This window comes from Rattus norvegicus, chromosome 3 (genome assembly GCF_036323735.1).
Source record: "Rattus norvegicus strain BN/NHsdMcwi chromosome 3, GRCr8, whole genome shotgun sequence".
NCBI classification, from domain to species: Eukaryota; Metazoa; Chordata; class Mammalia; order Rodentia; family Muridae; genus Rattus; species Rattus norvegicus.
The window spans coordinates 59,851,358-59,865,493 of NC_086021.1; the positions used below are offsets into that span (position 1 = coordinate 59,851,358).

The following is a 14,136-nucleotide window of genomic DNA, read 5'->3' on the forward strand; positions in this document are numbered from 1 at the left end:
ATTATATGAATGTCTGATTGGATTCTGCACTAAAATCATCTGATCCTGGGGATTTTTTGGTTGGGAAACTTTTAGTGAATGCATCTATTTCCTTGGGGGTTATGGGAATGTTTAGATGGTTTATCTGATTCTCATTTAACTTTGGAACCTGGTATCTGTGTAGAAAATTGTCTATTTCTTCCATATTTTCCAGTTTTGTTGAGTATAAGCTTTTGTAGTAGGATCTGAGGATTTTTTGAATTTCCTCAGTTTCTGTTGCTATGACTCTGTTTTCATTTCTAATTTTGTTAATTTGGATACCCTTTCTGTGCCCTCTGGTTAGTCTCACTAAGGGTTTATCTATCTTGTTTATTTTTTCAAAGAAACAGCTCCTTCTTTTGTTAATTCTCTGTATAGGTCTGTTTGTTTGTACTTGGTTGATTTCAGTCATGAGTTTGATTATTTAATGCAGTCTATTCCTTTTTTTATATATTTGCTTCTTTTTCATCTAGAGTGTTCAAATGCACTATCAAGCTGCTTCTGTATTCTCCAGTTTCTTTTTAGAGGCACTTAGAGCTATGAGTATTCTACTTAGCACTGCTTTCATTGTGTCCCTTAAGTTTGGGTATGTTGTGCCTTCATTTTCATTGAATTCTAAATAGTCTTTAATTTTTTTTTATTTTTTACTGGACTCTGAGTAGACAATTGTTCAGTTTCCACGTGTATGTGGGCTTCCTCTTGTTTTTCTTGTTATTGAAGACCAGCCTTAGTCCATGGTGATCTATTAGGATGCATGGGATTATTTCTATTTTCTTATATCTGTTGAGGACTGTTTTGTGACAAACTATATGGTAAATTTTGGAGAAGATACCATGAGGTGCTGAGAAGTTTTATTCTTTTGTGTTAGGATGAAATTTTCTATAGATATTTGTTAAATCCATTTGATTCATAACTTCTGTTACTTTCACTGTATATGTGTTTAGTTTGTGTTTCCATGATCTGACCATTGGTTAAGGCAGGGTGTTGAAGTCTTTCACTCTTATTGTGTGACGTGTAATGTGTGCTTTGATCTTTAGTAACATTTCTTTTATGAATATGAGTGCCCTTGTGTTTGGAGCATAGATGTTCAGAATTGAGAGTTCATCTTGGTGGATTTTTCCTTTAATGAATATGAATATGAATTCCTTATCTTTTTTGATAACTTTTGTTTGAAAGCCTATTTTGTTCAATATTAGAATAGCGAATCCAGTTGGTTTCTTGGGAACATTTGTTTGGAAAATTCTTCCCCAGTCTTTTACTCTGAAAAAGTGAGAAGGTCTTTCTTTGTCACTGAGGCATGTTTCCTGTATGCAGTGAACTCTTGGGTCATGTTTATAGACCCAGTCTGCTAGCCTACATCTATTTTGGGGAAATGGAGTCATTGATGTTCAGAGATATTAGGGACCAATGATTATTGTTGCCTATTACTTTTGTCGTTAGAGGTGGAATTATGTTTTTGTGGCTATCTTTTTTTTGGTGTAGTTTCCCTCTTTGTGTTGGAGTTTTCCATCTATTATCCTTTGTAGGGCTGGATTTGTGGGAATATACTGTGTAAATTTAATTTTGTTATGGAATCTTCTCCATCTATGAGAGTTGAGAGTTTTGCTGGATATGATAGCCTGGGCTGACATTTGTGTTCTTTTAGGGTGTGCTTGACATCTGCCCAGGATCTTCTAGCTTTTGTAGTCTCTATTAAGAGGTCTGGTGTAATTCTGATAGGTCTGCCTTTATATGTTACTTGACCTTTTTCCCTTACTGCTTTTAATATTATTTCTTTGTTTTGTGCCTTTGGTGTTTTGAATATTATGTGACAGGAAAATTTTCTTTTCTGGTCCAATCTATTTGGAGTTCTGTAGGCTTATTGTATGTTCAAGTGCATCTCTTTCTTTAGGTTAAGGAAATTTTCTTCTATAATTTTGTTGAAGATATTTCCTGGCCTTTTAATTTGAGAGTTTTTGTTTTCTTCTATACCTGTTATCCCTAAGTTTGATATTTTCATTGTGTCCTGGGTTTCCTGGATGTTTAGGGTTAGGAGCTTTTTGCATTTTTCACTTTCTATGACTGTTGTGTCAATGTTTTATGTGATATCTTCTAGCTCTGAGATTGTCTTTTCTATCTTCTATTTTGTTGTTGATGCTTGTGTCTATGACTCCTGATCCCCTCTCTACGTTTCTTTTTATCTCCAGGGTTCTCTCCTTTTGTGATTTATTTATTGTTTCTATTTCCATTTTTAGATACTGGATTTGTTTGTTCAATTTCTTCACCTGATTGGTTATGTTTTCCTGTAATTCCTTATGGGGTTTTTGTGTTTCCTCTTTAATGGCTTCTACCTGTTTACCTGTGTTGTCCTACATTTCTTTAAGGTAGTTATTTATGTCCTTTTTAATGCCCTGTAACATCATCATGAGATATGATTTTAAATCAGAATATTGTTTTCCACATATGTCCAGTATCTAGGATTTGCTGTGGTCAGATAAGTGGGTTCTGAAGACATCAATTGGCCTTGGTTTCTGTTGCTTAGTTTCTTGAACTTGCCTCTTATCATCCGGTTGTCTCTGGTGTTAGCTGTTCTCGCTGACTCGACAGTGGTCTTGACCCTCTTATAAGCCTGTATGTCAGCTTATGTATGTAAAAACTAATATAAAAATGAAATAGGGTGATTTATGATAATAGAGAATCTCACAATATTTTTTAAGTGTGCTTGGTTAAAATGACTAGTAGATGATTAATTGCAGAGAAAACTATTGAGTAGATTATAAATATAGACAAGAACTGTATTGGGAGTGATTCAAGAATGGCTTTTGAGGGTTGTGGTCTTTTCTTGGAGTTAAAAAAGTTTTCCATTTGTTTGTTGATTTGTTTAATTCATTTTTGATTTCTATGATTCCAGTGAATTCACTTTGATTACAAGAAAAACTCAGTGGGTGATAAAAGGGATGAAATGTGAAAAAATATCTCTTGGCTTAAATAATAAAACACAACAATCAAGGTTTGCTCTCCTAAATTATTAATACTTCTGTGTAATGAGTAGCATACATAAATATTCTTTTTTCTTGATATTTAACTATGAACTTATATCCATAGGAAATTGGTCGGTATAAAGATAAGTACTCCTCAGAGAAGGCTGATCATGACAAAAAAGCTTCTGATACAGTGCTGAGCCACTGGGACAGCACTGACATCTACATTTCTCCAAAGGAAATAGGTGACAAGTGATATGAGAGGAAGGGTAATTTTATTTGTAAGATATTGAGGCAGATGCTTCCATATTACTTATAAATAATAGGTAGAGTGAAATAAAATATTTTTCTTTTTTGAAATAGAATATTTTTCAATTTCTTAAATTTGAGTTCATGTATAATTATTTCATTTCCCCCTTACGTATCTCTCTCCAAACCTATCTTTAGACACTTCCTTGACCTCCTTCACATTCATAATCTCTAGTTTTCCATGTATATATTCCTCCCAAAAGAAACTTGTTCATTCTTTATAATGTTACTTTCATTTTTCATTTTTGTTTTAGAATGATTTGTTTTTGACTAATAATTGATACATTCTAGCCCAGCGAAGAAAATTTCTTTTCTTTTGCCATTCCTTATTTGCCTGTAGTTCCTTTTGTAGGTTTTTCTGAGAAGGTGGCATTTGCAACAATATAAGACTTTTAGAGTTTTCAAATTATAAGATGAAGATGTGCTTGACATTTCTGAAGAAATGCCTCCTGAGATTTCGTCTTTCCCTGTTAGCACGCCTTCGGTATTGTCCTTGGCAAGTTCTTGTTTGAGCAGTGATGTTGATTAGACTTTATGGTTATAACTTCTGTCACTTCTACAAGACACAAGCTCCATTAAAATTCCTTTCCTCGGGGTCTTACAATCTTTCTAACTTCTTTCATATGTTTTCTCAACTTTAGGTACAGAATAAGTATTCATTACAACAGGACTCCACAATTCGCCATTTTGATTAGTGTTTATATTTTTCTATAATGGTTTCCTCTACCTGTTGAATAGCTAAATTATTTTAACAAGGGGTGACAACTACATTTATCAGCGGGTAGAAGAACAAGTATTTATCTCTAATGATATCAGAAGGTTACAGGCAAAATTCCAATGGGGAGAAGCAGCCAACAAGCTTACCCAATTATAATGCCTATGAACCAAAACAATGACCATCGTAACACAGTAACTCTAACGTGGAGTACTGGCACACGCATCTTGGTCGTAAACATGAAGAAAATAATTTCTAGGTCTGAAAACTTAGTCACCTACCCAAGGCCAGTGAATTCATAGAACTTCGTGAAGAATCTACAACCAATTTACTAGAATCCAAATTTTAACCACCAGGCATATTTGGCAAGTCAGACAGAAGTAGTTATGTAAAGTTAGCCTGGAATGGAGATTAAAATAATCCTACCTTACAAAAAAATATTTATCAAATTGAATTGTGCTTCTGACCACTGTCTTGTTATTAGATTATATACTTTATTTGATTTGTATGTGTCTTAGTTTTCTATTTCTAAAAGGGATTTAACATCTGCCTTGTCATATCGTCTTTGGAATAGGCGCTGTGGCAGAAAATCTTTTTTTTTTTTTTTATTAACTTGAGTATTTCTTATATACATTTCGAGTGTTATTCCCTTTCCCGGTTTCCGGGCAAACATCCCCCTAATCCCTCCCCCTCCCCTTCTTTATGGGTGTTCCCCTCCCAACCCTCCCCCCATTGCCGCCCTCCCCCCATAGACTAGTTCACTGGGGGTTCAGTCTTAGCAGGACCCAGGGCTTCCCCTTCCACTGGTGCTCTTACTAGGATATTCATTGCTACCTATGGGGTCAGAGTCCAGGGTCAGTCCATGTATAGTCTTTGGGTAGTGGCTTAGTCCCTGGAAGCTCTGGTTGCTTGGCATTGTTGTACTTTTGGGGTCTCGAGCCCCTTCAAGCTCTTCCAGTTCTTTCTCTGATTCCTTCAATAGGGGACCTATTCTCAGTTCAGTGGTTTGCTGCTGGCATTCGCCTCTGTATTTGCTGTATTCTGGCTGTGTCTCTCAGGAGAGATCTACATCCGGCTCCTGTCGGTCTGCACTTCTTTGCTTCATCCATCTTGTCTAATTGGGTGGCTGTATATGTAAAAAAATAATACATACTTTTTTTTTGGTTCTTTTTTTCGGAGCTGGGGACCGAACCCAGGGCCTTGCGCTTCCTAGGTAAGCGCTCTACCACTGAGCTAAATCCCCAGCCCCTGAAAATCTTGATAGCTTTCATTCCTTCCTCAGTTTACCACCCTACAAATTATCTATGTGCGGTAAGAGAGTCTCAGGAACAAGAAGATAATACTAATTCACCATTAACTTCAAGCTTCTTCAGTCAGGTTTTGCCTAACACCACAAGGTATTAGCTATATTGCTCTATATTCTAGAATTATAAACCACCTATTATAGACTATGAGTCCATTATTGTCATTACCTTGAGGAAGGTACTTAATATAGTCTAGAGATAAAATGCCTTTGGAGTTCTGTAAATACCTGAGATAGAATTAATTTTAGCTGATATTAAATATCTAGCTGAATCACAAATAACTTTGGGGAAGACATCATGCACTTTGACTGAACGTGCGATTTAGAAAGACTGAGAAAACCCTGCTCATCGGCATGTAGGCTTCAGTAATTCTTTAACTTATGAGTTTTAATTTTCTGAACTGAAGTGAAAACAGATATTTTTGCATAAGTTATTCTGAAAATATAAATAAACAATAGTCCCAAACTCTTATATCTCATTAACCCCATCATTTTCAAAAGTAAGAGCAAACAGATACCGTATTTTCTTCATTGCCTGATGACCATTACTATGTCAACTTCATGTCTTTTTCTTCCCAGAGGTCTGAACATACCATAGAAGTGTGCATAGAATTTATATATAAGTATACAATATAATTATACAGAACATATATACCATATGTAGCATACATTTACATTTACTGTCTTTGGGTTACTCCTGTTGTGACCAAACACCTTTTCTTTCTTATTCATCCCCAAGATCTCAAATTTAATCCATAAGTAAGCTTTAAAGCCCCAGACTTTACAAATTCAAGCACATTAAAAATTCAATCTCTTTAAAATATCCAGTCCCTCTAAAGTCTTAAATTTCTTTTAATTGTTCAGTCTTTCAACTGTGTGGTCTTGCAAAAATTAAATAATTAAATATTTCTTCAAGAGGAAAGAACCAGAGCACAGTCACGATTTGAACAAAGTAAAACAAAACTCAATGTCCATTATCTGGTATTCACTCATGATTTTCTGGGCTTCTCCAAGGAACTTGAGTCACAGAGCTCTGGCCTCTGTAGCACATACATGTTTTTTTCTCTGCTATAGCTGCCCTATTGTTGGTGCTGTTATTGGTGGTCATCCTATGGTACCACCAAACACTGGGTCCTTCTGCTGCAACTGGACTGCACTTTCACCAATAGTCTTTCATAGACTCTCTTTATAGTGCTCAGGCTCAACTTCTTTGCATGACCCCTTCAGTCCTGGGTCTTCAACTGCCACTAAGGCTGCACCTTCACCAATGGCCTCTCCTGACCTTTCACAGTGACAAGCCTTGGCTGTTCTACATGATGCCTTCAGACCTTCAAAAACAGTACCACCTGAGTAATCTTACAATACTAAATTCGACTGCCAGCCTGAAGCACAACCTTGGTAGCCTCTGAAACACAGATTCTTATGTGCTGTCATGTCTATATTTTAAGTCTCATGAATCTTTCATAAACAAGGGGAGAGAGGCTATCTTACTTTTCATCGTGCATTCCAGATGTTTCTGAGTCAATATGCATTAATAAACTGTGACTGTATGCCAGGAATTTTGTTGGAAATACCAGTTACCATGACAGATTGCATCTAATTTTCAGAGTTTAAGTATGTTAGGTATATGAATACCTGAAGAATGAGAAATAAATAGTTAACTTGTAAAAGGCTTGCAAATAATGCTTAGAAAATAACTTAAGGCTAAAATTTACTGGAAGAAGATGATTGCTAGGACCAAATTGTCAGGAAGGCTTTACTCAAACCTTGGCATTTGCAGCAATGTACGATATTTAGACTATTCAAATCATAAGACAAAGATATAGTTGACATTTCTGAAGAAAAGAAAAAAGTTATATTAATTTATTCATGTTACCAAAACAGAGTGTCATAGAGTTGGTAGGTTAAACAGCAGAAATTTATTCTCCACAGTTTCATGGATTTTCTGCAGAATACAAAATCTCTCTCTCTCTCATTCTCTCTTTCTCTCTCTCTCTCTCTCTCTCTCTCCCTCTCTCCCTCTCTCTCTCTCTTCCTCTACCTCTTTTCCTACCCTCCCGTGTGTGTTTGTGTTTGTGTGTGTGTGTGTGTGCTTAAATTTGTGCTTAATTTCTTAAGAAATTACCTTAGTTTGTATCTTATACTGTTGATCTGATTAACAGAACTCAAGCTCTGACTTGCAAAATGACTTTTAAGCATGTAAAGCCAGTTACTCAGTACTGGATTGGAGTTCTTTTAGCATAATTACATTTTACTTTACTTTCTTTCTAATCTTTCTATTTCTAAAAGTAATATTAAGGATTATAATTTTGACACATGCATTTGGAGAGGAGACACTAATTTCATAGCAGCTAGGTAGTCATAATTTACACTTAAGGAATTTAGACAAGGGTAGAAAACAGAGAGAGACTTATCATCCAAAATCGCCTAGGATAATCTAAGGAGTTTGCTTTTATCCTATATAATCTAAACATATTGAAAAACTTTTAAAGTATATTAACAATTACAAAATTATTTCTAAAAGATACTATTGTATCACTATAAGAAGAACAAAGTAGTTATTACCCAAGGTTATAATCAATGAGATATATATGTAGATATGTGACATGGGATATATTATGGATTGCCTCCAATAAGTATGGTGGCTGAGAAATTCCATGGTAGGGTATAGGCTATTAACTCAGAGATACAAGAAGTGTGGATGATCAGTCCAAGTCTGGAGGCTTCAGTGACAAAAAAATGAGATTGAGACATAACCCTCAGGTTAAAGAGGAAAGAGAGCCAAGCAAGCAGTAGGTATACTGATACTGATAAAGTTCTAGGTGGCTAAGACATAAAGTATGGGCTGAGGAAAGTACACTTTCCCTTGTTTGTTTGTGCCTTCCATGTCCCTATCCTCATGGATGGTGTGTCTATTCTGTCTAATCCACTAGATACACATGAGTGATCTCAGAATGTGTCCTCCAAAAAAACCCAACTGTTTTACAGCTTCCTAGGATTTTTAATGTTCCAGAATAATATGTAAAATTACATTCTATAGTATTTAACTAAGGAATTCATCAAGAAGAATACCTCACAGTCAAAAGTAGAATTTTAATAAACAGTAGGGAGGCTATAGCACATGTCAATTGAATGTGTAGTAAGACAGAGTCAACGGGTTTTGGACAATAGGCTGGGTAGAAGGGACGTAAGGGAAACAGAATCATAAAAATTTCTAACCATTAGCCTTGGTTACTTGTTGAATGGAAGCATCATTTACTGAAATGGAGAAGATTAATAGAAAGTCGTTTTTAGTTGTGCTAAATTATTGCTAGATTTGTTCTGTTGCCTTCACAGATATTCAAGTGCACTATCAAATAGGCCATTAGACTTATAAATCTCCAGCCACGTGGGGATTAGTGTTAACAACATAAGAATGAGATGTTTCTATATGCGAGCAGTATTTAGATCCAATGAACTAAAATGATTACCAAGGCTATAAATTTATTATGAAACAAAACTGGATTTCAGCATGGTATTCAGAGCATGGTATTCAGAAATCCTGCCTAAAGAGAGACTCTATCAAAGTAAATCATAGGTAGCTGCAGATATAAAAAGTGTATGAGTGGAGTATAGCTTTGCAGAAGAAAAAAAAACCTGATTGTCAAGTGGGAAATGTGGGCCTGTGTTAGCTGCTGCCATGAAAGGGTGGAAAGGAACAAAAGACTTTTCTTGAGTATGGTTATATGGGGTTAACTGAGAATTTTGGGTATTGGAATTTAACTGGGGTGTGGATAGGTTGCCTATTATCTGTGGATTCATTTTGGAATAGTCTGCGGAATTATGGGAAACTACCACTGCATGATTTCCTAGCAGTCTAATCTCACATCATATATGAGTGTTGTGCTGAAGCAGGGTTGGTAGCGGTGGGGGTTGGGGGGGAGGATTCGTGGATGTGGATATATTTGTGAAGCTCAGGCCATTTTCAAAGCATTCTCCAGTTAATCAAAGAGTGTTACAAACATAGACCCAACACTATAGAAATTAATCCCATATATAAAGAAGTTTGAAGAACCATCATGTGACAGAAAAACTATTTTTTATTATTGCAATAACTTTGTTTTATTTTCTAGAAAATGCTACAAAGCATTTTATATTTCTGAGGCAGCCAGCATAAATACAGGACCAAAGGGTTTAAAATGAAGATAAAACAAATGCAGGAGAAGAAATCTCTGAGGTTGGGGGGAAGTTCTGCATGATTGAAGTTTTGCATCCTCCATTACCAGCAATAGGGATCACTTTTTCCTACCTCTGGAAGAATTATTGTGGCACCTTTGTAATGGAATTCTGAGTGGAAATAAATGAAAGTATGATGCCAGCTCTTAAACTTTTATTTGAATTTTGGAAAACAGCAATTTTCAATATATTTTGTGTGATAACAAATTACAAAATCATCTCTCCAATATGTTTTCTTTTAGCTAAGTGTCAGTTTACCCTATAAACGTCTTTTGGGGGCTATAATTGCCCAGGGTGTGCACAAAGTATCCACAGATAAGTTTAACAATAACTGATCTGTGAATATTTTACTTTACTACATGTGATTGAAAATGAGTGCGCACCAGTTCCCAATATGTGCACCACACTGAGAAACACATACCACATTGTAAAATGACCACCTAGCATCTTAAATTCGTAAGTCATTTAGAAGTACTTGGAAAAAAAAGAGATTTTTAGCAACCCTGGAAAACAAACAAGGCTACTTTTGACAAAGAGTTCTGACAACTTTTTTTAAAGTCTCTAAATTTGATAACTTTTGAAAAGACAAATTTTTCTTGTAGATTGTGAGTAAGATATTCAAATTCAGAGGAAACAGAAAATACTTGGCTTAATTCAGCGTTTCCAAGATTCTATAAGATTGGATTGCTCACTACCCTAAGTTGAAGTTCCTCAGAGTAGAAATCTGTCAGGATTCTAATGCAAACCAGTGCTGATTAAGATTTCAGAGTCAGGTTCCCTTTCTCAAAGGGCAGAAAGAAATATCAGGAATGTTGGGTTATTCCATAAGATCCGTCACACTGTACCCGGCAAATCAGGGTCCTCTCTTAGGGTTCTTAGTCTTATGAGCAAATGAAATTAAGAACAAGCACAAAAGAAAACTCCCAGATAAAGAACAAACTCAAATTCCCAGATAAAGATATTCCCAGATAAAGTTATGGAGAACTAAATACCAAAGCATCTGGGAGTGAGAGATTGGAGATGGTAAACTGTCACAGAAGTTGGCTACCTGATGAAAGGCAGCCACATGGCAGGATACTGAGATTTGAAAAAAGAGGAAGGATTCCCAAAAGTGTTAGTTAGGGAATTTCAAAGCATACTTAGGTTCTTCTCAGCATTTGAAAAAGAAAGACTGAAGAGAAGTAAAAGAATAAATTTTTCTGAGGCTTAACTTAAGAAAGCTGACAAGTGAAGCAGCTGAAACAGAGGCTTGTAGAGACATCACAGTGGCTGAGGAGTATGGAGCTATGAGAAGAAAAAAATTACATTATGTGAACATGAAACTGGCTTGCCATAGGTGTTGACCTGGTCAGTTCCTGATGAGTCTCACTGGATCAACCCTTAGGGAGGACACGGGAGTATGTCTCCCCCTAGGGGTAGATCTCCATTCTCCACAAAAGCAAGGTCGGAGGAGCAAGCACCTGGCAGGCCTGCTGCTCTGATGACTTACCATGTCATGCAAATTGATCCCTGTAGCTCTTTTGAGATGTCGGTTTCCACGTAATTACAAAATTCATGCAAATAATTATCCACACATGTATTCATCAGGGTGTCATTTCACATACTCTATGTGACTGAAATCTGAGATGTTACTGGATAGCCTAATTCATTTTTCATGAAATATATTATCATGCATTCCTTAAAATATCTGTGTAGTTCATTAAAAAAACCTGTTAAATAAATAACATAAAATGCTAAAAATAAAATGCAAATGCATTATTGGTAAATAGGACATAAGATTTAAAAGAAATGTTACTTATGCTTATGTCTTTGTACAGTGGAGCTGCATGGGATTTTCCTTTATTCTTCCTTATTTGAATATTTAAATTTTCATATTTAAAATGCTCCACATTTTAAAATATATGCATTTTATAGATGTCTCACTGTTCTATTTCTGTGAAGAAACACCATGGCTGAACCTACTTATAAAATAAAGCAGTTAATTAAAGAGTGCCTAACACTTTCAGAAAGTTACTATACGATCATCATGGAGGAAGTCTGGCAGCTGGCAGGCAGTATGGAATTGGAACAGTAACTTTGTGTTTTCATATGCTTCACCAGGTGGAGGCAGACAGAGGCTGGACCTGGCATGGCCTTTTCAAACCTTCAAATTCACCCCCATTGACATACTTTATCCAACAAAGCCATATATCCAAATTCTTTTAGATTAAGCATTCAAATATATGAGCCTATGGAATCCATTATCATTTAAATCTCTAGAGTGGATGAGCTCAAACTATGAAAATCTGATCTTTTTCTATTTTCTTCTTTTAACCATTTTAATCTGAAACATAGATAAAAATTAAAACATGAGCTTAATATTTCATTTAACTACTTGTACTATGTCAGAATTATATTATTAATTATATTATAATTATATTAATTACATTATTAGATATTTTAACACTATTCCTAGGAGATGATAAGCTGAAAATTTAAGCAAAACACTTTACTAAGCATTTTAATACCAAAATCAGTGCAGATGATAGGAGTGAAAAAAAAAGGTGGGTCCTTTTTAACCTGTTAGAGTTACAGAGAAGCAAATTATCTATGTTACTGGTATGTTGGTTGTTAGCTCTGAGACCATAGAAGTTTTAAAGTCTACCTAGTCAATGAGCTGAAGAACTGAAGTCAGAAGGCCTTGGGTCATCAATGTGTCAGCTGACCACCAGTCTTGGTCTTTCACTTCATGGTCCAATACACACAGATACAGACACACAGACATACACAGAACACAGAGAGAGTGACACACAGACATGTGCACAACACAAAGAGAGCAAGAGAACAAGAGAGAAAGAAACCACACACACACACACACACACACACACACACACACACACACACACACACACACAGACACACTATGGAACATTCTTGGATGACTGCCTGCCCCTGGCTTGTCTGTGTAATTTGACTTAACTCATTGACCAATCAGAGTCTGCACATGGATTCAAAATGGCCAAGCAGATTATTTAAAACTATATGCCTAACCTAGATGCTCGTGGGGCTATGTCAACTAGTTTCAATTGTATAAAAAGCCTTGAACCAAAAGCTACTTGGCAAATCATTTTCAAGACACTTCCCTGCTTCAAGGATCTGTTTCTTTCCTTTTTGCTTCCTTGCTCACCTTCTTTAGTCCTTACCTATCATTCTTTCCAATTATGAAAATAGAAACCTGGGAGTCACTAAATTCAAAGAGTTGGTCAGTTGCCTGTTCTCCTGCACCACCAGGGCCAGCTCTCCAGCACTGCCCTGGTAAGGAACAGGGCCACCTGTTCTGCTTTCACCTCTTTGGGTGGTCTCTCCAGTGCCACACTAATATGGCCAGTTCTACTGTGCTGCCCAGTGAAGGGCTGAGGACTCTTCCAAGTGCTCAGCCAGTAAGGGGCAGGGACAGATCTCCCACACTCACTATTTGGAACTTCGTGAATACTATACCACATAGCTCTTTGTTTCGTTTGTTCAAGGAAGGCTTAGTCACAGGGATGTCACTTTTCTCTACAGTTACAAAATGTACTTTATGAGTTCCTCTATCAAGGTTGATGATTTTCTCTATCAGGCTTTCTCTATCAGCTCTGATGGGTAAGGAGCAACTATGTGAGGCACAACCCCTTTACCACCAGCTTTCTGTCCTCTTGAATCTTATCCAACACAGAAATTGAGGCTGTGACTGAGTTTAAACACTCCACTTTGAATATTGGTCATATGAGTTAACTGCACTTCTGAAAGTCCTTAGGTTTGTGGTGTATTTCTAATGTTCACTAAATATCAGCTAAGTATATAAATCTAAATAAATAAATAGTACCCTTTCCCTGTCTATGGATACTTACTGTTAACCTGGAGAATTAAGGTGGCTGTTGTTTTTCAAATCTCAATTAAGCATAACTGCTTTTGTGTCCTTAAAAATCATATGGGAAGATGGTTAAATGAGTTTTCAGTGAAATGTGATCTGATTCCTTCTGCTTTGAACAAGAGAAATGAATGAGCAGTTACAGCAGGTAGGAGCCATTGATAGAGACAAGGCTCTAAATTAAGCTTAACTATGAACTTGAGAACTAATGGAAATTGAACAAAACCTTCATTACCTAATTATGATGTAATTCAGTGGAAATTATATAATGTTGGCTTTGTGATTTAGCTATACAAGAGAGGGAGAGTACCCTCATACAGAATTTCCTTATTTGTTCAACTTCTTAGCATAAAGTCCTTTCAGCTACCCATTTTTAAGAGAAATAGTTTTCTCAACAAAATATTAATTTGAGACTGTGGTTCGCAATAAAGAAAACATTGAAGGTCTCCCTAGAATTCTGACTATTCCTCTTTTAAGTATCTTTCAAAGAGACAGTGATCTAAAGAGCTAATCTAATAGATGAATAGTGATGTAATCCATTGTAATGATTAAATCTGATCAGTTATTTAGAGTACAGTCCTTCATTTCCTGCACAGTCAAGGTCAGGGCTAACTCTGGGTATTCTCAGAGGTACCATTCAAGTATGATGAGAAAGTAATGATGACCAGCCTTGGAACAAGACAGAAGCTTCAGTCTGTGGGAAGAGGAATCAGTTAGAGTACGCACT

The 14,136-nt window shown here is 36.2% G+C and overlaps 1 protein-coding gene across 9 annotated transcripts in view; it reads left to right on the plus strand.

The window, feature by feature from the left end:
• Galnt13 (polypeptide N-acetylgalactosaminyltransferase 13) overlaps positions 1-14,136 on the plus strand; it is a 657,006-nt gene that overhangs the window by 538,730 nt on the left and 104,140 nt on the right. The window lies entirely within an intron of this gene.